Genomic DNA, 27,793 nt, shown 5'->3' on the forward strand with positions numbered 1-27,793 from the left:
AAGGTACTTGGCAGGAAAATATAGTCGGCTTCGGCTGGTGAGAAATGATAGTCGATGATGACCAGTGGGAAATATAGTCAAGTTACCTAAGCATAGCTAGTGGGAAAATAGTCGATGTGCACATTGGTGGGATAATAGGGTATAGGGAAAGTTTCCACAGGAATTGTTGTTGCCTTAGTATACGTGTAAAATTGCTGGGGAAAATGTATGATCATGCCAAGGATAACCAGCAGTAAAGCTGGGGATGTTCATATTATGTAATAACCAGCGATCAAGCTGGGGTTGATTGTTTTAACCAGCAGTTAAGCTGGGGATAATCCAGCGGTCTGGCTGGAGAAATAATTGTGAACTTGTGGTAATATTCTTGTTGAATATGCATTGATTTCCAAAAAGTATATTTCTATAGTCAAAGTTATTTGTTTATCTAAAGGCACCACTCATTGGGCTTTATAGCTCATGTTTTCCATGTTTTATGTTTTACACCCCCCCTCCAGGTAGCGAAAGGTGAGAAGTTCCAGGGTGCTACTAAGGTCAAGGTCTACCACAAGTCACAGTTACACTTCCAGAGGGTTTTACAGTTATTGTTGTTGTTGTTGTTAGTCTTGGAGATGTATAAACATTACATTGTTGAAATAAAATGGGTCTACTTAATCAGTTATTATTTACCTCATTGACTTAAACAGTTGGTTGTTGAATTTGTTTCATTTGTATCAAAGTTATTTCCGCAAGAGTTATTAAGCAGTAAGTGTCAACAAAAGGGTTGATAACTGCTGCAGTCATGTCCTTTCCTAGGCTCAAAAAGTAGTCTGGGGCGGGGTGTGACACTGCTGTAGATGCTGAAAAAGCATATGAAGGCCATTGGATGGACTTTGGCCGATATACAAAGAACCAGCCCCTCATACTACATGCATAAGATTTAGTTAGAGGAAGGGAAGGAAGGCTCTATGGAAAGACAGTGTAGGCTTAATCTAGCCATGCATGAGGTGGTTAAGAAAGAAATAATAAAATGGCTTGACGCATAGGTCATTTACCCCATTTCTGATAGCAGCTAGGTAAGCCCAGTGCAATACGTGCCAAAAAAGGGAGGAATGCCGGTTGTAGCCAATAGTAAGAATGAGCTAATTTCTACAAGGACTGTGACTAGATGGAAGATATGTATGGATTACCAAAAGTTGAATCTGACAACAAAGAAGGATCATTTTCCACTACCATTTATTGACCAATGTTAGATAGGCTTGCAGGGAACAATTTTCTTTTCTTTTTAGACAGATATTACAAATATAATCAAATAGTTATCACACTAGAGGACCAAGAGAAAACAACGTTCACGTACTCTTTTGGCACATTCGCCTTTCGGTGCATGCCCTCTAGGCTCTATAATGCGCTTAGGGCCTTCCAGAGGTGTATGATGGCAATATTTTCAGACTTTCTGGAACAGTTTGTAGAGGTCATCATGGATGATTTCTCTATTTTTGGTAACACATATAACACATGCCTTGAGAAATTGGAGAAAGTATTAAATTGTTGTGAAGATTGAGAAATTGGAGAAAGTATTAAATTGTTGTGAAGATGCCAACCTTGTCCTCAATAGGGAGAAATGCCACTTTATGGTGACATATGGCATTTGTTGGGTTTTATGTCCTAAAACTCGTGGTTTGTAAACAATAAACTCATTCTGTAAATTGATAAAGTTGCTATTGAATATATGAATTGCTTATTTCGTTTTAGAAATAAGTCCAATAAACTAAAAGATCCATGACTATTACATGAGTACTTGAACTTTATGTGGAGACATAAGAGTGGATCAGGTTCGAATAAATAGTCAAAATGATCTATAGTATACGAATAAGTTTGAGCGCCTTATTTGGTAATACTATCGGATGCGGCCCACTCTATAGTTGTTACAAGGAGTTGTAAAGTGCTACAAACGAAGTGATCTTGATTCGTTCATGTGGTGACATGAAGGGTGTTGGCATCCTGTGCAATGAGTTTGCATAAGATTGGACCAAGAAATAAGTCATTCTTACTTTATAACGCTATTTACTATTTAAGACTGACTATTTCAAAATGATGACCTAGGTAACTTGACCTTAATCCTGAGTTAACTATGAACTCCTATTTATTTAGGATTATCCTTAGTTTTGCATGGGTGAGGGTTGGTTCAATAGTGTCGGTTCAATAAGCCTTCCATTTCAGGGGTAAGACCGGGTAGATAGCTGGGGACATAGGATACAAGATGAAATTCACTCCTACCCGCTTTCAGGAATAGTAGAAAGGTTTAGATATATTTGTGTCCATATGATATAACCATGATTAGTAAGCTAATCCTTCACAGGTTGTTCGTAATCTCAGCTGGGTCATAAAAATCGTTTTATCCCCGAGAATACATCTTATTCCTTCAGTTCCACTGATCCTCTAATGAACAATTGGTTTAAGGTCCAACCTATAAACTGAACCCCTCTCGGGCTAATGAGAGGGTGGGGCCCCATGTTCAAGACCTGGATTCAATACTAAAGGGAACAACCTATCTACTATGCCTATAACAAGTAGGAGTGAATTTCGTCTTGCACTCTATGTTTCCAGCTATCTACCTGATCTTACCCCTAAAATGGGAGGCTTATTGGGCCAGCGATAATGAGCTGCCCTCACCTATGCAGATCTAAGGATAATTCCAAGTGAACAGGAGTTCATAGTTAGCTCAGGATTAAGATAAAGTTACCTAGGTCATCAATTAACGAAATAGTTAGTTTTATACATTAAACGACATTTAGAACTTAAAAAGTGACTATTTCATGGTTCAGTCTTATGTAGGATGCCCCCATTTTCATGTCTCCACATGAATGGTTTAGGATCACATCGTTTGTACTAACTAAAAAAATGGACCGCATCCATAGTGTCCCCAGAATAAGGCGCCCAACCTTATTCATATACTATAGACCATTTTGGCTATGTATATTTGAACTTGATCCACATTTATGTCACTACATAAAGTTCAAACTAAACTTAATAGTCTCGGAACCTCAGTTTGTTGGATTCATGAATATAGAATTTAAATTTACTAAAGATTTTCAATAACAACTTTATTGAACAAGAATATGATATTACAAACTACGAGTTTTAGGACATAAAATCCAACAGTTTTGTGCTGTTTACTTGTACCCCCCACTTCGCTTTAGGACAAGTGGGAGATTGTTGGGGCTTATGCCCTAAAGTCTCGTGTCCTGTAGTTTGTAAACAACTTTGCACGAACACTTATGATGTATAATATAAATGATATTTACTTCACTATTTGACTTTGCACATTTAGATGTTTTTTGTTTTACCACAAACCAATAAACTTAATATCCCTGGCTGTATTTATGTAACTTAAGCATGTATGTAGTGACATACAAGTGAATCATGTCTTAAGTGACAACAAAAATAGTCTGTAGTATATGGATATAGGAGGGAAACCTTATCTTGGTAACACTACGGACGTGGCCTGCTTTGTGGAATTGTTACAAATGTTGTGACTTGTCACAAATGGTCTGATCCTGATCATTTGTGCAGTGGACATGCGAGCAGGGGTGTCCTATACAAAGAGTTTGTATAAGACTTGACCTTGAAGTGTTAATGTCTTGTCATATAACACCGTTCATGACTGAGACTTCACTTCACTAGGATGACCATAGGTAACATAACCTCAATCCTGAGTGAGTTGAGAACTCCTATCATTGAGCGCGGTCCTTTGATTTGCATGGGTGCGAGTGACCAGAACGTCGACTCAAACCTACCATTTTGGGGATTCGTTTGTTTGAGACTTGGGAACTCAGCTTCACAAGATGGACTTCACTCCTTCTCCAAAGTAGGGGTAAGTAGATAGATTGCTCTCTTAGGGCTAATCCCGGGACTTGAACGATGTGGTGCCACACACCTTCTCATAGCCCGAGAGGTGTTCACACATAGTAGGACTATGTTATATTGTTCATTAGAGGGAGATGTAATTGCAAGGGCAAAACGGTAAATTGTCCTGCTGTAATTACGAGCATCTGTGAAGGGTCATCGTACTGATGATTGATTATATTCAATGGACATAGAAATATGTCTATCGAAAGAAGAGTTCAACTATCGGTCTTCAGTGGAATGTCTGGCAGTTAACGGATGGTGGATATCGTGACTAAAGAGTTTAGTCAGCTATTCACGTACCGTTGGAGCTTCGAGCCATAGGTCCATAAAGTCCCCTTGGTAACTTGGATACAAGTTGAGAGTCAGTTTTTGGGTCAATTTGAATGTTCAAATTGACAAGAGGGAGTTTGATTATATATGATATAATTGAACGAGTTAATTAAATATGATACAATTAACTTTATATATGAGATACATTAATTTGGAGAAAATTGGATATAAATATGATTTATATCTAGTAGAGAAAAATATTATAACTAATATATGATATTAATTTATATGTTTTGATATGATAAGATCACATTCATTGGACGGTTATAAAGAAAAGGGATGGCATCTCTTCTGTTCTAAATAACAAATGAGTGTATTATAAATAGCTGACGGTGTGGAGGAGTCATAGGTGCAGACATTGTGTTAAAGAAAGTGTCATCGTTTAGAAAATCAGTACCTATATGATAGTGACTGCACAATCGCTTACATATATGATATTGCTAAGTAATCGCTTACCGATTACATCGTCGCACGCTATTAACTAAACGATCGTTTACCTTTTCCTAAGCGATCATTTAGCTCCTGATATTTACTAAACGATCGTATAGACGATCGCTTAGTTTTTCCTACGCGATTGTTTGGACGATCGCTCATCCTTTTCCTATACGATCGTTTAGACGATTGCTTACCTTTTCCTACACGATCGTTTAGACGATCGCTTACTTTTTCCTACACGATCGTATACTTTAACTAAACGATCAAGCATCTTGTCTATATGACAGACGACCTCATCTCCCACTTGCTTGATCGTTGTGTACGGTCTCTCTTCCTCCTTCCCTCTACCAAATCCGAACAAAGCTCACACTTTGGATTCTCATTCCAAGAATACTGAGGGCTCTGAGTAATGGTGTCTTCTCTGTTTCCTTCTGTCCAAATGGTGATTGTTCGAGGTAGACGGATGGGTTTTAGACTCGTTGTGAAGACGAAATCTTCATCTGGTATGATCTCTTAATCTCTTTAGCAGTATGAATACATATTAGTATGTTTTGAATGTATATGTGGTAATTCTATCACAATGAATTGGAAAGATCTACTTCCGCTCGTAGGTTCTCTTGAATAAGAGTTTCTTTAGATACGCCATGAACATGCTTAATTTGATGTCAAAATTGAGGAATTAGAATGCTTAATATTCTTGTTTTCTTTCATTGCATGTTTTTGTAAACCAACAGCATAGTTTTGGGACATAAAGTCTCCAAAGCAGGACTTGAAGTGAATGCCAACAAGATTGATGCAATCGCCAAGCTCTCTACACCCGTAAATATTAAAACCTTGAGAAGTTTTTTGGGTCATGCGAGATTCTATAGCTTAAATGTGCTCTTAGAGATAGATAGACCATACAACTTTGATGATGCTTGCATTCAAGCATTCTACAAGTTCAAGAATGCGCTGATCTCTGCATTCATTCTGGTGGCGTCAGATTGGCCGCAACCCTTTGAGTTGACGTGTGATGCGAGTAACTATTTAATGGGAGCTGTACTGGGACAAAAAAAAGGAAAGAATCCTACATCTGATCTTCTACACCAACAAAACCTTGAACGACGCCCAGGAAAATTATATGACTACTGAGAAAGAGATGTTAGCCTAGTATTTGCGGTTGACAAGTTTAGACCATATCTGGTGGGGTCTAAAGTGGTAATCTACATTGATCACTCTGTGATCACATATCTCATGGAGAAGAAAGACAAGAAGCACATATTGATCCAATGGGTGCTTTTGTTGCAAAAATTTGATCTTGAAATCAAAGATAGAAAAGGGACTGAAAACCAAGTGGCTGACCATTTATCGAGATTGAAGAATGAGGAGATGCATAAGAAGGAAAAAGAAATAGAAGACTACTTCCTCGATGAGAAGTTGATGCGTTTGTGCGACAAGGAAGCATGGTACACAGATATTGATAACTACTTGGTTTGCGTGTAAACTTTGAAAAACTGCAATTTTCAACAAAAGAAGAAGCTTTTTCATGAAGAAAAATTTTATTACTGGGATGATCCATATTTGTACAGATTAGGGTCTGACTATAAAGATGATGCATGCCAGAGACAGAGGTTCATCACATCTTAGCGCTTGGACATTTTGAAGGGCAAAGGACCACGACTAAGGTCCTTTAGTGTGGCTACTTTTGGCCTACTCTATTCAAAGATATCTATGCTTATGTGGTGGCTTATGACTGATTTCAAAGAACCGATACTATATCAAACAAGAATCAAATGTCGTTGACTTTCATTCTGCAAGTGGAACTATTTGACGTATGAGGCATCGATTTTATGGGTCCCTTCCCAACATCTTCTAGACGTCAATATATCTTATTGGCAGTTGGTTACGTCTCCAACTGGGTGGAGGCCATCTCTTGTGCTAAAAATGATGCGGCCACAATGGCTAAATTTCTAAGACGGAACATCTTCTCTCGTTTTAGGACGCCCCTACATTAACAAGCGACAAAAGTACGCACTTTATCAACTACATTATCTCTAACCTCTTTATTAAGTTTAACGTGAAACACGGGACTTCTACTGCATATCATCCACAAACCAATGGTTAGGTGGAGGTTTTGAATCGAGAGATTAAGACCATACTTGAGAAGATGGTCAGCACCTTTTGCAAAGATTGGTCGCAAAGACTAAATGAGCACTACTACAAAAATAGTGTTTCTTGACTTTTTCAAATGTCAAGAATGACTTTTCTTAACGTTTTAAAAAATGTCAAGGAAGCCAGTGTCAAGAATGTCGATTGAAAAGTGACACTTGACATTTAAAAAACGTCAAGAAACATAGACACTTGACATGTTTGAAATGTCAAGAATATGGGTGTTCTTGACAAGAAAAAAAGGTCAAGAAATTTGCTTGTGATTTGTTAGAAAAATCTACAATGTTGACATTTTTACCTATAATTGCTCATGTATTTTGATCTAACAACTACATTTGGTATATATATGACATACATTTATCAATCAATAAATAATATACACGTATTGACAAACTTATATATCAACCAAAGACCACCGATATCTTTATTAAAACTTAACTTCTTTAACATTGTCAATAGTACAACCTAAGGAACATAATTCTAACAGTCAACCCATATGGACATTTCCAAAACAATATAAGGAACATAATTATAATAGTCAACCCAATATGAACAGTTTTAAAAAAAAACATTTCTAAAACTGCTATCAAAACCATCCATCAACCAACACATGTACGAATCCAAAACTATCCCCCTCCCCCGTCCCCCCATGCATATTTGAACAATACCAAAAGATGTTACACCTATATGGATATGAAGTAAATCCAGAAATTGATCAGCCAAACAAACACATCCAAAATGACCAACCATGATCACATGTAGAAACCCAAAAATTCAACCAACTCTATTTGCACCTCGTCTAACTCGATTTATGAGTATGGTTTCCTTGTATATCTATAAACATAAAACCCAAATATTATAATGGATTCTATTTTTTTCTATGCTATTTGAAATATCGAAATTATGATAACATACCGAATCTGAGATGACAATGCTTCTTTTGGTCATAATATCCTTCATATACCTCATGACGTAGTATCCACATTTGATGCTCCCAACTTGTAGAGGATACTACAGAGAAAAGGCCAGTAAATAAGAATGAAGTAATCCTTACACACTAGATATCTTCTTAATATGATGAATAAGTAGTCATTGTTAACCTGTACTTGCCTTTACTGTTCTCCATAAGGTTTTCTTCCGGCCTTTTTTTTTTAATATTCTTTTGAGATTAAAACATAGCAATTGCCCTATTTGTCAAGAAATATTGAGGTTGATGACCTAAATCTCGTAGGGTCCTATAGTTTGTAAACATTGTATGAACAAACACTTATGTGATTAATAATATATGATATTTTATTCACATTGTCTATAAAATATGTGAAATTTTAGTTACATTAACCACAAACCAATAAACTAACATCCAAGGTTATCATTGTAACTTAAACATGTATGTGGAGACATATAGGTGGATCATGTTTAAGTGATAACCTAAATGGTCTGTAATATATGGATAAGGCTGGGTATCTTATCCTGGTGACATTATGAGTATGGCTCGCTTTCTTGGTGTTACAATTGTTGTAAAGTGCTACAAATGATCTGATCCTGATCATTCATGTATTAGACATGCGAGCGGGGATATTCTATACAAAGGAGTTTGTATAAGACTAGACCACGAAATTTTTAGTCTCATTATATAATGCCATTCATAATAGAGACTTTCATTTCACCAGGTCGACCATAGATAACATGACCTCAATTCTAAGTGAGTTGTAAACTCCTGCCTATAAGGAAGGTCTTTTGATTTGTATGGGTGAGAGTGGCCAGATCATCGACTCAAGAAGCCTACCATTTTGGGGATTCGTCTGATTAGGGAGCTGGGAATACAGCTACACAAGATGGAATTCACTCCTTCCCTAAAACAGAAGTAAGTAGATAAATTGCTCCCTTAAGGGCTGATTTCGAGTTTTGAACAATGTGGCACTATACCATCTCCTGGACTGAGAGGTGTTTAGTCATAGTAGAACCATGATCTATTATTCATTAGAGGGATCAGTGGTACTTAAGAAGTTAGATGTAATTACAAGGGCAAAATGGTAATTTAGCCCAACTGTACTTACAAGCAATTTGTGAAAGGTCATCGTACTGTTGATTGGTTATATCCAATGGACACATAAATATATCTATAGTGTGAAAAGTGCAGCCGTCGGTCTTTAGTGGAGTGACCGAAAGTTAACAGATGGTGGATAATGTAATTAAAGAATTTAATTAATTATTCATATACCGTTGGAGCTTTAAGCTACAGGTCCATAAGGTACCCTTGGTAGCTTAAAAGGATTTAGTTGAGAATAAGTTTTTAGGTTAATTTGAGTTGTTCAAATTAATTAGAGAGATTTAATTATATATGATATAATTAAATTATTTCAATTATACATGATATAATTGTCATAATGTGTTTGATACATTATAGTTTATGAGAGGAAATAAATATTTGAATGAGATTCAAATATATTTTCTATGAATGTGATTCATAGCTGATAACATTAATATAAATATGATTTATATTAAATATCATAAAATAGAGAAAAGAAACTATAGTTTATATTATATATGATACAATATTAAAACTATAAGTTATATGTTATATTTGATATAACATATAGTTTAATATAAATATAATATGATAGGTTAGTTATCATATTTATTTATATTATTTTATTATTTTGAATAATAACTTCCCTCTTTTCTCTCCAACCACATTAGTGGGTGGTTATTGTTTTTGTGGCAAAAGGAATAAAAGAAAATTGTTTTCTCTTCTTCCTCTACGCTCAATGAAACACATTGGCTGAATGATTGAGTGTTGCAGAAAAGTTCTGTGTGTTCCTCAATCTTCTTCCTCCAAACTAAAACTATCCCTCCTAACCAAAATAGTTAGAGCCCATCACTCTTGGCTTCTCACACTGAGAATAACAAAGGTTCATTGTGGTAGTGTTTACTATTTGGTTCGAGAAGTTCTTGAAGAAGGTCTTCAAGAGTTGTCGCTTCTGTTTAAGGCTCGTGAATGTTCAAGGGATACGTGAAGAGAAAGGTTCTTCAAGGGTAATGTATCTTGAACCCTTTTTCTTGTTTCAAGCACGCTGTAATTTATTTTGAATGCATATCTTGTATGTTTACTGTAAATTATGTTTTCAATAATTAATGGAATTTGGATGATCCGCTTCCGCTCAAGGATCTCTTCAAATACGAGTTCCTTCAATTGGTATTAGAGTCAGATAGTAGGTTTATGATTCCAAATTCCATTCTTATATTGAATTCGTTTACAGTATTAGTGGGTTTTAGTATCTGTATTACGTTTATATGATAAATGTTTGTAAATGGTTTTTTGATGGATGTTTTGGGATAGAAATCTTTTTTTATGCCTTTCTGTTTAATTTACAAAGTTGGTTTGTAAGGGCCCCTGCATTTTTGGGTAATAAATTGCAATCATGTTTGTATTCGTTAAGTTTTGAGTCGCTCGTGAGGCTTTAGAAGAAGGGTTGCAGTGCGTTTCAATGGAGAAGACGAAATGACGGTTGTCGCATCGTGTAGCTAAAGCTAAACGATCGTTTAGATTTTGTTATGCGATCGTGTAGAGTTTACTACACGATTGTGTAGCATTTTCTAAGTGATCACATAGTTAATGCTACGCGATCATGTAGAGTTTGCTACACGATCGTGTTGTGTTGGCTGCATGATCGCATAGGCGCTGGCTTGGTAGACGATTGCGTGGTATATGATACTCGATGCTTCCTTGCATGCTAAACAATCGTATAGACTATCATGCTCATTGCATAGTCGTTAGCTACACGATCACATAGTATACGATACTTGACACACGCATGCTAACTACACGATTGAGTAGACTTTCATGCTCATCGCTTAGTCAAAAGCTACGCTATCACATATAAACGATCATCTATACTCGACCCTCACTACTCGACGATCAGGAGTTTGCTACATGATAAGTTGCAAGGGTTCTTGGTGGAGCGGTTCAAGGCGAGTGGTTCAAGACCCAGTTCACTTGTTTTGAACTGGTGGACTCATTTTGTAAGAAATTGGCCTTTATTTTTCGGTTTTGAGATGTTCCATCCCGGTCCATCAACTTTTGTTATAAATATACATGTGATTTATGTATTTTATTATATGCCATAATATATGTCATATAGCTTTAAAACCCACCATAGGTTATGCATTTATTTTCATACATTATTTTATATTATAAGTGTTATAGTATATTAGTATGCATGATTTAAATTACATAAAGCATGCTCATGCATCATATAATATAAGAGTTATAGTATATGTATGCATGCATTATAGCATTTCCATGCATCATTTATATTATAAGTGTTATAATATAAGGTTGAATGGTTGTATGGAATGTATGTTATAGCTTGGTTCATTACTTAGTTATATAAATGTTATATATTAGTGATGAATGAACATTGCATGAAGCATGACATTACCTTAGGTTAAATTATAAATGTTATAATTAACTTATGTATGTCACTCATGTAATAATTGGTTTTAATTGTTTCATTTCTTATAAGTGTTATAATAAATGAAATTAGAATTAAAATCAATAATAAAGAGTTGCATGAAAACCTTAAGCTATAATCATTTTTTAAGAGTGTTTTAAAATATGTTTTAAAATATCACGTTTCTAATGAGATTAGAAATATAAGTTTAAGCTTTTAAATCGGTTTAATAGGATTAAATTGATTCCTAATAAAAGATTAAATATGTAACAAATCTATCTATAGGGGACCTTTTGTCTAAGACTGGTTCTGGCTAGACTAGGGTATTTAAGTCGATGGAAACGTCGCACCCCTACTTGGGAACGTACCTGGAAAAGTGAATTAAATAGATTTGTTACATGCATGCAAATTTGATGAAAGTCTATTAAAGAGTTTAATGAGAATTGAATCAAAGTTGTTTAATCATCAAAGACAAGAGTTGCTTTTGAGTAAATTAAATAAACACTTTAATAAAATCAGTTGTAGGATTTTCTAAGTTAATGAACCCTAGGTAGAACACTTAGTGGGAGGAAAATGAGGTATATGATACTTCAATTTAACCTCTACACATTTCTCCCAAAAAGTTCACACCATGAGATCTACTCTTGGCCTCGAGGCACCATGTGTGTCCCCATACGGATGGCATTTGGGTAGGTCAATACCAAGGTGAATGGAAAGAGTGTTTATAGTAAGTGGGAGCGGGACATGTGATAACATATGCCTCAGTCTCTTTCATTAGGTTAGATAAAGTTTCATGCATCGCCTCGTGGCATCATGGGTGTCCCCCTAAAGAATGGCAGTATTGCAGGATACTTTATTTGATCTCCAGAAATGGATAGGGTTTCTTTAGTCTCTTATTCTAATCGGCTTTTCCCTAAGGTTGGCTCATTAGGGCGGGACTCTATAACCTAAAATGAGGGGTTACTCTTACACAGAATTGTTAAGGATGTTAACAAATTCTGGACCGAACAATGGTGACTATTAGTTAAACTTACAAGGAGTTGTTTCTGTTTAATGGTTGAAAATGTCTCACTTTAGTGAAGGGGCACTTGATCACCCTACGGTGACTTTTGTTCTACCTCATGGAAGCATCATTGCAAAACAGATGTCACTTAGGGAACACTAGACTATTTTGCTAAAACTCTATTGGTTTTCTAAAAGTGGTTTAATGCAAGTAGACTAAATTAAGTTTGTTTTTTTTTTCAACAATTTATTATGGCTACCGGTACCATTATTTTACTTGCCGTCGACAAATTAACTGGCAAAAATTACGCTTTTTGGAAAAACATCATAAACACGATTTTAATCATCAATGACTTACGTTTCGTTCTAATGGAGGAGTGTCCTCCCATTCCAGCTCCTACTGCTCCTCGAAATGTTCAAGAAGCTTATGAGTGTTGGACAAGGCAAACAAGAAGGCCCAAACGTATATATTGGCAAACCTTAATGAAGCCTTGGCCAAGAATCATAAGCCCATGGTCACTGCACATGAGATCATGGAGTTCCTTAAGGGAATGTTCGGACAACCGTCCGCATAGCTCAAACACGATGCTCTAAAGCACATCTGCAAGAGGTCATCCGTTCGGGAACATGTTCTCAACATAATGATCCACTTCAACATGGAGAAGATGAATGGGTCAAGCATCGATGAGGCTAGCCAGGTTAGCATCATACTGGAATCTTTACCAGAAAGCTTCCTGCACTTCCGTAGCAATGCTGTTTTGAACATGATTGACTACAACCTGACTAACCTACTCAATGAGTTGCAGACTCTCTAATCCTTGTTGAAAATCAAGGAGAAGAAAGGTGAAGCAAATGTTACTTCATCTTCCAAAAAGTTCCATAAAGGTTCGATCTCTGGAACTGAGTCTGTAATTTCTTCCTCTGGCTCCAAAAAGTGGAAGAAGAAGAAAGGTGGAAAGGGGAAGGATGTTGCTAACTCAGGAGTTGCTGCTCCAAGAGGTAGACAACTAGTGAGGGTTGATAAGGGAAAGTGTTTCCATTGCAACCAGGATAGACACTAGAAGAGAAACAGTCCCACATATTTGGTAGAAAAGAAGAAGGCCAAACAAGGTAAATGTGATTTACTTGTCTTGGAAACTTGTTTAGTGGAGAATGATGATTCTCCTAGATTATTGACTCTGGGGCCACTAACCATGTCTGTTCTCCATTTCAAGGAATTAATTCCTGACGGCAACTTGATGCTGGTGAAATGACAATGCGAGTTGGAACTAGGCACAAAGTTCCTCATTCTGAATGATGTTTATGTTGTTGCTGATTTAAAAAGGAACTTAGTTTCTGTAAAGTATCTTTTAGATCAATGTTATCAAATCAACTTTTCTTATAATAAAGTGTTTATTACTAAGAATGGTGTTGATATATGTTCTACTAAACTGGAAAATAATTTGTATGTGCTAAGGCCGTTAGCAAAAAATGCTATCCATAACATAGAGATTTTTAAAAGTGTCGTAACTCAACATAAACGATCTAGAATTTCTCCTAAGAGAAATACCCAACTTTGACACCTAAGATTGAGGCACATTAATCTCAATAGGATTGAGATGTTGGTGAAGAAAAGACTTTTAAACGAGTTAGAAGAAAATTCTGTACCTATGTATGAGTCATGCCTTGAAGGCAAGATGACTAAAAGACCTTTTACTGGAAAGATCATAGGTCCAAAGAACCATTAGAGCTAGTGCATTTAGACCTTTGTGGTTCGATGAATGTAAGAACTTGGGAAGGTTATGAATATTTCATCACTTTCACTGATGATTATTCAAGATATGGGTACGTTTATTTAATGCAACATAAGTCTGAGTCTTTTGAAAAGTTCAAAGAATTCAAGGTTGAAGTTGAAAATGCATTAAATAGAACGATTAAAACACTTCGATCTGATCGAGGTGGAAAGTTTATGGATCTGACTTTCTAGAACTATTTGATAGAGCATGGAATAGTATCTCAACTCTCCGTACCTGGTATACCTCAGTAAAATGGTGTATCCAAGAGGACATGTTCGTTCTATGATGAGTTAAGCTTATTTACATGACTCGTTTTGTGGTTATGCAGTGGATATTGCAACGTATATCCTGAACTGCATTCCCTTCAATGCCAAAACACTTCTCAAGTTATGGAATGATCGTAAAGCTAGTTTACATCATTTTAGAATCTGGGGTTGTCCAACGTATGTGCTTGAGGCCAATCCTAAGAAATTGGAACCACGTTCTAGGGTATGCCTATTTGTAGGCTACCCCAAGGGAATGAGAGGTGGTTATTTCTTTGATCCTAAAGAAAACAAAGTATTTGTATCGACAAATACTACTTTTCTTGAGGTAAACCACATAAGGGAACACAAACCTAGAAGTAAAATCGTGTTGAATGAGATTTCCAAAGAAACTATTGAATCTTCAACAAGAGTTTTTGAAGAGCCTAGTATCTTAACAAGAGTTTTTGAAGTAGGTTCATCTAGTAGGTCAAATCTACCTCAAGTGTTGAGGGAACCTCGCGCAGTGGGAGGGTTGTGAACCCACCTATTCGCTATATGGGTTTAATTGAAATCCTAGCTATGGTAGCTAATGACGAAGTTGAGGATCCATTATCTTACAAGAAGGCAATGGAGGATGTTGACAGAGATGAATGGATCAAAGCCATGGATCTCGAAATGGAGTCTATGTACTTCAATTCAGTTTGAGATCTTGTAGATCAATCTGATGGGGTTAAACCTACAGGTTGTAAATGGATCTACAAGAGGAAACGAGGTGCTGATGGGAAGGTGCAAACCTTCAAGGCTGAATTGGTGGCAAAGGGTTATACCCAGGTAGAGGGGGTCGACTATGAGGAGACTTTCTCGCCTGTTGCTATGTTGAAGTCTATACGGATCCTCCTATCCATTGCCTCATATTATGACTATGAGATATGGAAAATGGATGTCAAGACTACTTTTCTGAATGGAAATCTTGAGGAGACCATTTATATGGTGCAACCCTAGGGATTCATAATCCAAAGTCAAGAGCAAAAGGTTTGCAAACTTAATTGGTTCATTTATAGACTAGAACAAACATCTCGATCTTGGAATATAAGATTTGATACTGCAAACAAATCTTATGACTTTGATCAAAACGTTGATGAGTCTTGTGTCTACGAGAAGATCATCAACAGTTCAGTAGTTTTTCTAGTGTTATATGTAGATGATATCCTACTCATTTTGAATGATGTAGGTTTACTGACTACAGTTAGGAATTGTCTAGGGACCAATTCCAAATGAAAGATTTGGGAGAGGCTCAGTTTGTTCTAGGTATTCAAATCTTTCGAGATCGAAAAACAAAATGCTAACACTATCTCAAGCGTCGTATATTGTCAAGATGTTTGTCAAGTATTCAATGCAGAACTTCAAGAGGGGCTTATTGCCTTTCAGGCATAGAGTTACTTTGTCTAAGGAACAATGTCCTAAGACACCTTAAGAGGTTGAGGATATGAGACGGAGCCCCTATGCATCTACCGTGGGCAGTTTGATGTATATAATGTTATGTACTAGACCTGACATATGCTACGCAATGGGGATAGTTAGTAGATATCAGTCTAATCCAAGATTAGATCACTGGACAGTCGTTAAAAACATCAAGTATCTACAGAGAACGAGGGACTACATGCTTATGTCTGGCTCTAAGGATTTGATCCTTATGAGATACACGGACTCTGATTTTTAGACTGATAGGGATTCTAGGAAACCCACATCAGGGTGTTCACTCTTAACGGAGGGGCAGTAGTATGGCGAAGCACTAAGGAGAGGTGCATCGCAAACTCCACTATGGAGGCTGAGTATGTACCAACTTATGAAACTGCTAAGGATGCCATTTAGCTCAGGAAATTCTTAACTGATCTGGAAGTTATTCTAGACATGTCAAAGCCTATCACACATTATTGTGATAATAGTGGTGCTGTGGCTAATTCCCGAGAGCTTAGAAGTCATAAGCACGACAAGCACATATATCATCTCATCTGAGAGATTGTGCATCGAGAAGACGTGATTGTCACGAAGATAGCTTCAGAGCACAACGTTGCTGATTCGTTTACGAAGGCCCTCATAGCTACAGTGTTTAAAAGTCACCTGCAGAGTATGAGTCTATGGGACAGACCACGGCTGGACAAGGGCAAGTGGAAGATATTGTACTAGGTGTCTTATGCTCTAGTTTATTGTTTTGTGTACTTGTATTTTATTATTTTATACACCCTACTAGCTTTAAGACAAGTGGGAGATTGTCGGGGTTAATGCCCTAAATCTCGTAGGGTCCTATAGTTTATAAATATTGTATGAACAACTCGTATGTGATTAATAATATATGATATTTTATTCACTTTGTCAATAAAATATGTGATATTTTAGTTGCACTAACCACAAACCAATAAACTAACGTCCAAGGTTATCATTGTAACTTAAACATGTATGTGGAGACATACAGGTGGATCATGTTTAAGTGATAACTTAAATGGTCTGTAGTATATGGATAAGGCTGGATACTTTATCCTGGTGACACTACGAGTATGGCTCGCTTTGTAGGTGTTACAATTGTTGTAAAGTGCTCAAATGATCTGATCCTAATCATTCATGTATTAAACATGCGAGTGGGATATTCTATACAAAGGAGTTTGTATAAGACTGGACCACGAAATGTTAGTCTCATTATATAATGTCGTTCATAATAGAGACTTTCATTTCACCAGGATGACCGTAGGTAACATGACCTCAATCCTTAGTGAGTTGTAAACTCTTGTCTATGAGGACGGTTCTTTGATTTGTATGGATGAGAGTGGCCAGATCACCGACTTAACAAGCCTACCATTTTGGGGATTCGTCTGATTGGGAAGTTGGGAACACAACTACACAAGATGGAGTTCACCCCTTCCCTGAAATAGGAGTAAGTAGATAAATTGCTCTCTTAAGGGCTGATTTTAGGTATTGAACACTGTGGCGCCACACCCTCCCCTAGCCCGAGAGATGTTTAGTCATAATAAGACAATGATCTATTATTCATTAGAGGGATCAATGGCATTTAAGGAGTTAGATATAACTACAGGGGCAAAATGGTAATTTGGCCCAACTATACTTACGAGCAATTTGTGAAGGGTCATTGTACTGTTGATTGGTTATATCTAATGTACATAGAAATACATCTGTAGTGCAAAAGTGCAGTTGTCGGTCTTTAGTGGAGTGCCCGACAGTTAGCGGATGGTGGATAATGTAACTAAAGAGTTTAATTAATTATTCATGTACGGTTGAAGCTTCAAGTTACAGGTCCATAAGGTCCCCTTGGTAGCTCAAAAGGATTTAGTTGAGAATCAGTTTTTGGGTTAATTTGAATTGTTCAAATTAATAAGAGAGATTTAATTATATATGATATAATTAAATTATTTCAATTATATTTCATATAATTGTCATAATGTATTTGATACATTATAGTTTATGAGAGGAAATAAATACTTGAATGAGATTCAACTATATTTTCTATGAATGTGATTCATAGTTGATAAATTTAATATAAATATGATTTATATTAAATACCATAAAATAGAGAAAAGAAACTATATTTTATATTGTATATGATACAATATTAAAACTATAGGTTATATGTTATATTTGATATAACATATAGTCTAATATAAATATAATATGATAAGTTAGTTATCATATTTATTTATATTATTTTATTATTTTGAATAATAACTTCCCTCTTTTCTCTCCAACTACTTTAGTGGGTGGTTATTGTTTTTGTGGCAAAAGAAATAAAAGAAAATTGCTCTATGCTCAAAGAAACGCATTGGCTGAAGGATTGAGAGTTGCACAAAAATTCTGTGTGTTCCTCAATCTTCTTCCTCCTAACCAAAATAGTCAAAGTCCACCACTCCTGGGTTCTCACCTTGAGAAAACCAAAGGTTCATTGTGGTAGTGTCTACTCTGTTTGATTCGAGAAGTTCTTGAAGAAGGTCTTCAAGAGTTGCCAATTCTGTTTGAGGTTTGTGATTATTCGAGGGATACATGAAGAGAAAGGTTTTTCAAGGGCAATGTATCTTGAACCTTTTTTCTTGTTTCAAGCATGCTGTAATTTATTTTGAATGCATATCTTGTATGTTCATTGTAGATTATGTTTTCAATAATTAATGGAATTTAGACGATTCACTTTCGCTCAAGAATATCTTCAAATACGAGTTCCTTCAGAAATAACCACAAATTCTAAAATAAAGTACACTTTAAAACAAACACTACAAATGAAAAGGTTAACTTACGTGTTGGTTATATATCTTATATCTACCCATGATGTGCTTATCGAGTCTAGGTAGTACACAGTATCATTGTATGCATTTATAGTAAGTCGTGCCCAATGACCACTAGTTAATAAAATATAATTAGTATTTTTATTGCTAATGGAAATTGATAAAAACAAAACGTGTTTTCACTCACCTAGGATTAAAAGGGGCAAGAATTATTTGGTTTGCTTCTGAGACCATCAGTTTACTACACAGGTTTCGAGTTTTAACTTCTTTAGAGTTATATCCAGAGAAAATGAGAGATGGATATACAAAAATGTATTGTGAACTTTCCTTTGAATCATAAAGGATGAGTTCAAGTACCTACAAAAGATTTATAACATAAATATAGATGACCAAAATTGGAAAAAACTTCAGAACTAAAGTCTACAAAAGTAATAACATTACTTATGCCATGTAAGCCACCAAAGTCATTATCTTGATTTCATCCATGTTACAAAAGTTAATTATGTCCTCTTGCAGGACACAACTTTTTTGACTGATGCTAAAAAGTCCAACTGGAAGTTGTAAAGAAATACTAGACTCTTTGGCCATCACCTTCTCAGTATATCTAAGAATGGATTTCAAAGATATCAAAAGAATCGATGTTGATTCACTAACTTCTTTTTTCTTAGTCATTTCCATTGAAGATTTCTCCTGATGCAGTAAAATCATAGCAAGAAAAGTAAATAAAGCAAAAAAAATTAGACATTTGATGAACTTAATTGATTTTATTAGTGTCACTTACCTTAAAGATTTTCAAATCTTCTGCGTTGCAATTTACATTCATCTTTATCTTGTCTCTTCGTTTCTCTAGGGACTTAATCTCCTCCACCTTAATCTTCTCTTTCTGTTTCTTTTCATATGCAGTCTTCATCTTGTCTTTTTGTTTATCTTGAGATTCAATCTCATCTGCAAAAAATTGCTAGGAGCAACTTTCATGTCCAGAAAATGCTGTAGAAGATGACATTTGAAAATGAGCTTCTAATTCTCTAACATGTTGATGAAGTCCTTCATTCTCACTTACAATTTTCTTATTTTCATCATTCCCATGTTTGATTTTTGTTTCACTTATGAAAGTAAGTTGTTGGAGTAACAAAACTGCCAACCCTACGCACACGCCCGCGCCTTTCTTGAGTACCCAAAGCTTATGTTAAGACATCATTGGGAGATTAATGTTTGTGGCACAATGGATGTGTATTATTCTTTGAGATATCATCCTAAAAAGAAATGAAATTTAATATAATTAAGCTATATGTCATATACTTCATGTAAATTTAATACTTGTCTTACTATTCGATTGACGACTTCCTGAACATCTTCATTTTCATATTCTCTTTTCTTATTAACTCGAGCCTTCTTCCATAGGTTAGCTCGATTGAAATCACTTTCATTTGAAGATAATTTCTTCTATATTCAAATGAAGAAAAAAATAGATATTTTGATAAATTTAGGAATCGTGAGAACATATACTAAATTCTTACCATCTCCTCAACAAGGTTAGCACAAACTTTCCTTGAAATTCGAGGATGTACTTATTCTTAGATCAACGTTCTTGTTGCAAGCGTCTTTTTTATTATACAAACGTAATGATTATTATTAGGAATGGCATCACAAATATTTATAAAATTAAATCAATAATATACCTAAAACTTTACACACAATCTCAATCTTATAAACTCTTCCCAATGACTTTGATCAATAAGTGAATACTTTTCTTGTGGATTTATTAGAAGTTGAGGTTCATCTTTAAACGACATAATGTATTTTGTTGTTAACCAATTCTTAAATTGACAAAAAGCTATACCTGCAGTTTTAATATTCTTCCTAGATCTTGTATCAATTACAAAGGCGGCCTAAACATTGAAAAGTTAGTGAAAACATTATATATAAATCTACAGTATTATCAAGACAAAAAGTTGAATATATATACCTCAACTGTACTGTATATCTTATCTTTCAACACGGTAGGCACACGTTTCCAAGATGTATATATAATAGGTACATGATAATGCATAAAGAACCCAATGAAAGACTTTAACTTAGCTCCATTTTCACCAATGGGTACGCCATCCTCATTGTATTCCACAAACTTCTTTTCTCCCGCACTCTTAATATGTGTTACATCAAACATAATAGTATCTTCGTGTTCTCTCTTCTTTTAATTGGAAGTTTCATTTGATCTAACAACTACTAGTTCTTTATCACTAAGCTTTAAATCTTCATCACCCACTGTACTATGCTCCATGTGAAATATAAATAAAAATCTGGCAAACAAATTTAAGAGACAATTAGCATTGTATACATATAAAACAAACAAAAAATAAAATGTGATTGATAAAAATTATAAATTAAAAAAACAATTATCGTATTACACAATATAGAACTTACCCATAAAATGTTATGTAGGTGTCCATGTGCCCTCACAATTCGACTGTACATATGTTGACATGTTCTCTTCCAAGTCATCATGTACATCAACATTCAACATATCATTGGGTATTCCTTGATAGTGTAATATTGTATCTCCAAGTTCAGAGTCATTATATTTATCTTCAAAGTCCCTTTGTGGTGGGGTAAGCACAATTGACCATCTAACATCACTTGGATCCTCAACATAAAATACGTGTCTTGCTTGGGTTGCTAGTATAAAAGAATCAGAGTTATGACCTATTCTATTTAAATCAACTAAGATAAAACTGAGCTCATTGATTTTTCTACCACTATTATTCTCAACCCAATCACATCTAAACACAACAACATTAAACGTATGATAATTTAGTTCCCATATCTCTTGTATCACTCCATAAAAAGACATATCTCCAATGATGGGATTTTTATCTTTTGAACTAGACTCTTGCATCGTTTTTGCAACTAAACTAACTCCACTATTTTGTACACTTCGACCCTTATCACAAGAATTTGTGTGATAGAGACATCCATAATTACGTAACTACCATACGTAATCACGAAAGGATGAGGACCATGAGCAATCCACCTCAAGTTATCTGAAACTTTAGTATTTCCCATTTCAAGCTCAGTTGCAACCTACCATGAGAATTTTCATTCCAACTCAGGCATTAAAAAGTGTATGTAAAATAATAGATTGAACATTTTACCTTTTCTCGTAGCCAAGATATAAAAATCCAATTATGTTCCTTTTGAATCGATTTCTGATTTTTGGACTTATTTCAATGTTGCAATTGCAAAGCCATCATATGTTTTCTTTGGTGAACATTGAAACATTGTATAGTTAGATTTATATCATAAAATTAGATGAAAAAATAAAACCAAAATCATTGAAAAAGCTTACTCTAAATATGGTTGCACATCAATTGTATTTTCCAAAACATACCGATGAACTTGATATAAAAGTTCTTGTTTAGGTTTGAAAGAAACTCCTTTGAACAATGATCTACCAATATTTGAATTGTCTAAATAGTCTTGTGAATTATAAGTGTCAACCCTAATAGGATCTACTCTAGACAGGAAATCTGAACAAAATTCAATGGCTTCTTCTACTATATAACTTTCAACAATACAACCTTCTAGACGATATCTATTTCTCACGGAGTTTTTAATGACTTTTATGAATCTTTCAAAGGAATACATCCATCATAGATATATAGGCCCACAAAGTTTGACTTCCCTAACTATGTATGCTGTGAGATGCACCATAATTGTGAAAAATAAAGGAGGAAAATACTTCTCCAATAAACATAATATAAGCACAATATCTTCTTCCAACTTTTCTAATTGTTGCACATCTAGGACCTTGTTGCATACCGAATTGAAAAATATACACAATCGAGTTATGGCATACCGAACATGTTTTAATAGCTTTGATCTTATCAAAATAGGAAATAATTGTTGTAAGAGAACATGAAAATCGTGAGATTTTAAACTATTAGGCTTAAATCTGTCATCGACACAAGGTTTTTAACATTCAAAGAGTAACCTTCAGGAACCTTTATTCCTGGCAATATCTTTAAAACACGACTTTTTTCTTCCTTTGTAAGTGTATAACACACGGGAGGAATGAAGATTTTTCTGTCGCCGCTAACAGGTGCAACTCTAGTCGAATTTTTAAATGAACTAAATCACGTTTAGCATCCAATCCATCCTTACTTTTCCCTAGAATATCAAGAAGCATACCTAAGATATTCATGCAAACATTTTTTTTAATGTGCATCACATTTAAAAAATGCCTTATATGAAGATCTTTCCAGTATGGCAGTTGAAAAAAAGAAGACAACTTATTCCAACAAATCTTTGAACTTCCTTTCGTGGTTTGTTTTTTTTATTATTGTTCTTCTTTCCTTTAGGAAATTCAAGATCTTTGATTTTTAAATATATACCTTCCTCAGATAGTGGTTTTGGAATTGTACCAAGTTTCTTTTGACCGTTAAATGACTTTTTTTGGGGCCGGTATGGATGATTTTGTGCTATAAATCTTCGATGTTCAAGGTATGCCATTTTCCCCCATATTTCAATCTTATAGAAGACATATTATCTCCACAAATTGGACACGCCTTATACCCTTTCACATAACATCCACTTAGGTTACCATATGCAGGAAAATCGTTGATTGTCCACAACAAAACTGACCGTAAGTTGAATAGTTCTTCTCGATAAATATCATAACATTCAACACCACTTTCCCATAAAAGTTTTAAATCTTCAATTAGTGGTGCTAAGTATGTACCAATGTCGTCCCCGGGTAGTTTTGGACCCGAAATCAACATTGATAGCATCATGTACTTTCTTATCATACACAATCATGGTGGAAGATTATGAATAACCATCATTATAGGACAACAACTATATTTAGAACTCATTTTACTATGTGCATTTACTCCATCGGCTGAAATGCTAAACAAAGATTCCTAGGTTTAGAAACGAAGTCTGGGCATTTAGAGTCTACTAACTTCCAAGCTGGAGAGTTTTCTGGATGTTGTAACTTACATTTACACTTCTTTCATCAACATGCCAAGTCAAGTTGTTAGCACAATCAATACTTCTAAAAAGCCTTTTGAATCGTGGAATTGGTGGAAAGTACCATATCACTTTTGAAGATATTTGTTTTTTCCCATACTTTGTATCCTTTCCGTTTTTCCATCTTGAGTCACCACATTCAGAACATTCAATTTCATCTGCATATTCTTTTCTATACAAACAACAATCATTAGGGCATGATGAATCTTCTCACATTCCATTCCTAGTGCACCTAAAGTTTTCTTTGCTTCATACATTGACTTTGGGAGCTCATTGCTAGTGGGCAAAATTTTCTTTAAGGTTTTGAGTAGTTCTGAAAAATTAGTATCACTTCATTCATATCTAACTTTTAAATTATACCATATGACTAATATAGACAACTTAGTGTATTTTTTGCACCCTTCGTATAATGGTTTTTCAGCATCATTAAGCAACTTCTCAAATCCATTCGAATTTCTTGAATATTCCTCGTGAGCAACTTTAACCATTTCTTTTAAACTTCCTACATCAGTCTCTTCATATATATGGGTGACAAACTTAAAAGATTCTCCACAAAATGATGAGTTAGGAAGTTTTTCCCCATGCCAAAACCAAATTTTATAACTTTTATCAATCTCATTGACATATAATGATCTCTAATATCCTTGCTACTATGCTTTTCACAATTCCCACATTTCAAACAAAGGCAATGAATATAAGAGCTATTTGTATTAGAAAATCCAAGTTTTATGAAGTTTTCCACACACAATTCATAATCTTTGTATAATCTACACCTGTGCAACCATGATTTATCCATGATTGTAAATCTAGTAAGAAAAGATGATAAACAATGATCAACTTCAAAACACAAGTTATAGAAAACAAACAAGTTCCCAATACATACAACTTGTCATTTCTAGCTTTATAATATTCTGAAAACGGGCAGAAATACACGTTATTATAGCACAAAGTTATAAAATAATGCAGGATTGCGACGATAAAAATATACAATATTGCGTCAAAAAGCATTAAGTTCACAACATTGCGATCGCATGCGTCCATCGCATTAAAACAGCTAACTTATGTATTTTTGTGCAGAAAATGTGTTGACACAAGGTAGAAATGCGATCCAAGGAAATTAACGTCCGAGCGCATTAAGAGATTGTGTTAATGCAAGGCTATGTGATCATTTGCGCTCGCGAATATCTGCTCGACAAGGTTCCATATAGAGTCGGTGCATCATGGTGAGGGCATCTGGGTGAAAAGCATAATAAATTACGATGGGACAGAAAGCTAATGACGGTCGATTCCGAATTAAGTTGACAAGCCGTTAACGACCTATTGTAGCAAGTTCACTCAACTTTTCGGTGACAACTATTTGGCGTATCAGACAGAGAATTAATGTCATCCCATCAGTGTAATCATAAGAGAGAAGAAGCCTTTCACCCCGAAGCTCTATAAATACCGAAGGCCACCTTCAGTAAAGCAGTTCGTTCAGTTCGATAATTTTCTCCATAGATAGAAGTAGCCTTGTTCATAGTTTTCTTATACTTAGAAGGCGGAGTGAGAGAAGGGAAGAGACGTCGGAAGATCGCCCTGGTCAGCTCGAAAGAGAACCTAGGAGGCGTGGAAAAATAGAGAGAGGGTTGACTCTTGCGAGAGCAAGATTATCTTTTGAGCAAAGTAGAGAAGAACAATGTAAAAGCCTTGGGAAGCAAGAGATTGCTTCCATGCTCTTTATTCTTATTCCACATTGTCATTTTGTATTTCAATTATATATCTATAAAATGGAACTTGCTTATCTACATCTGTTCACTCTCTTTAAAACATGCATGAGTAGCTAAATCTATCGAATGGGTTGAGAAGAACCTAGCTAACATGACCTAGGATTTTCATTGCATGCGATCGTCTTGTCTTATGTTGAGTCCATCAACCCTTTAGAGCTACTAGAGAGAGAGTCTAAAGAAATAACCTAAGACTTGAGAGAGCTAGGTTAGAATCTAGACTCGAGAAAGCAAGATTAGATCTGCATAAGCAAGAGATAGAGACTTAGAGTTAAGCTCTGTTTGTCAACATGCATTGCAAGCACCCTAGAGATAGGTTATGGTATTATGCGGTCGCCTTGTATGTGTGTATGTCAATCGCCATCGCATAGACAAGAATAGAGGCTTATGTGTAAGTCCTATAGACATCATCGCATATATCGCATGCATTCTAAAATTAGAAGCCGTGGCATTTGCATTGAGAGATGATTTGCTATTGTATGTGTGTAGCATGATCGCATAACATGAACGCAATCCTAGGAAGTGTTAGCTAAACCCCTTCTCAACCTGTTCTCCCGCATATTTATCGCATCTTCCGTAATATTAACTCTTTTCTTAACTCTGCTGCATACATTTTTACTGTAAACAACAACCCAACCAACTCTTTGATTTATTGTTACAGCAAAATCTAAAAATTACCACCGCATATTGTTTTCCTTAGTCTCTGAGTTCGACCCTGGGCTTACCAAGAAACTCAGCAGGATTTATACTTGGGTCCTGCTGAGAAAACTTGTTTGCATAACGCATTTTACACCAACGCATCCTAATCCATTATTTCATCACATAAAATAACCATCAAGTTTTTGGCACCGTTGCCGGGGACTTCAACAATACATTGTGCTGACAGTAATTTCCTAATTTTCTTTGCAGCTTTCACTCTCTGGAAAATTACAACCAAGATATTGAAAGAACGTTCCGACGAAGATTGAGAGATAGCCGACAACAACAAGAGAAAGATAACATGGCAGAGCAACCTGAAAATGGAGCACCAAACGAAAATAATGTCATGGCGAATCCCATCCTATTGGCAAATGACTATAATAGGCCCATTTGGGACTATACGTCGCCCAACTTCTACGATTTCTCCCCAGGAATCATGAGGCCTGCTCTTGACGGATCGAGATTCAAAATGAAGCCGGTGATGCTGCAGATGCTGCAAACTACCGGACAGTTTGGTGGAAGGCGTGGCGAGGACCCGCATGCCCACCTCCGGAGTTTCATCGAGATCTGCAATAATTTTGTGTTCCCTAATATCTCTACCAAGGAAGTTTGACTAACTTTGTTCCCATTTTTGTTATGTGACCAGGCGCGAAAATGGGCTTACTCTCTCGAACCGGGGGAGATTACATCATGGGAGCAAGTAGTAGAAAAGTTTATGAAGAAATACTTCCCTCCAATGGAGAATGTTAGAAGAAGGAAGTTGATAACTAATTTCAAACAGGATATTGATGAATCACTCAGCGATGCTTAGGCGAGGTTTAAGAGGCTGGTGAGAGATTGTCCGCATAACGGCTTACCAGACTCCTTACAGATGGAGATTTTTTATCACGAATTAAACCCTGCTTCACAGACCGCTGCTAATGCGGCAGCAGCTGGAGGTCTTCTGGATAAAACTTATGATGAGGCCAAGAACATCCTTGATCGCATTTCTAAAAATCATGAAGACTGGAGAGAAAGCGATCAAAGATTGAGAATCAAGGACAGTGATGTGAACAATGGTGCTATCGTATCCCTTCAGAGTCAAATGACTATGATGATGAACTTGATACAGGGAATCACAATCAATAGCCCATCAACGCATAGTGGGCAAGTGAACGCAATTAACCAAACGACCGCAAGGTGTGCTACTTGCAGTGAAGGACACATAATGGAGGAATGCTTGCAAAACCCACAGTCAATCTATTTTGTGAAGAATAACCCATTTTCTAACACGTACAACACTGGGTGGAGAAACCACCCCAATTTTGCGTGGAAAAATCAATAGCAAAATTTTCAACCTATGGCGCAAAAAGAAGGGCCACCTGGATTTTTTCCACGAACCAACAGTCAAAATAAAAATAATAATAATTGGAATATAAAAAACCAAATACCAAACTCACGATAATTTAAATTAAATAAAAATCAATGTGTTGGTTTATTCTTTATTCAATATTGGTTTGGATTTTTTGTTTTTTTTTTTGTAAAATCGATTGGTTCAATTTGATTCTTGATTGATTTCAAAACTGATTAAACTGAACCAACTATCATCTTTAATACTTGTGAGATATGAGAATTTGAACGGTTGATAAACTATGCTTAATTAGCTACTTATAGTTGATTTAAGATGTGTTTGCTTTTGTTTAATTTTAAAAATAAGTTACTTGTAAACAAATTGAATGTTTGACAACCACTCAAAATAGACTTTGG

At 35.6% G+C, this 27,793-nt stretch overlaps 1 non-coding gene and 2 pseudogenes across 1 annotated transcript; all 3 read right to left on the bottom strand.

Annotated features, from left to right (window-relative positions):
- Positions 1-7,550: 7,550 nt before the first annotated feature.
- On the bottom strand, positions 7,551-20,724 carry LOC150038540 (uncharacterized; annotated as a pseudogene).
- A 267-nt stretch (positions 20,725-20,991) lies between these two features.
- LOC150038541 (uncharacterized) lies at positions 20,992-23,066 on the bottom strand (annotated as a pseudogene).
- Positions 23,067-26,795: 3,729 nt separating this feature from the next.
- LOC120070403 (small nucleolar RNA R71) lies at positions 26,796-26,902 on the bottom strand. The gene has a single exon (XR_005479897.1). It is a non-coding gene; the product is annotated as a small nucleolar RNA R71 (small nucleolar RNA).
- Positions 26,903-27,793: the final 891 nt, after the last annotated feature.

This window comes from Benincasa hispida, chromosome 1 (genome assembly GCF_027475165.1).
Source record: "Benincasa hispida cultivar pf3 chromosome 1, pf3_genome.v1.1, whole genome shotgun sequence".
NCBI classification, from domain to species: domain Eukaryota; kingdom Viridiplantae; phylum Streptophyta; class Magnoliopsida; order Cucurbitales; family Cucurbitaceae; genus Benincasa; species Benincasa hispida.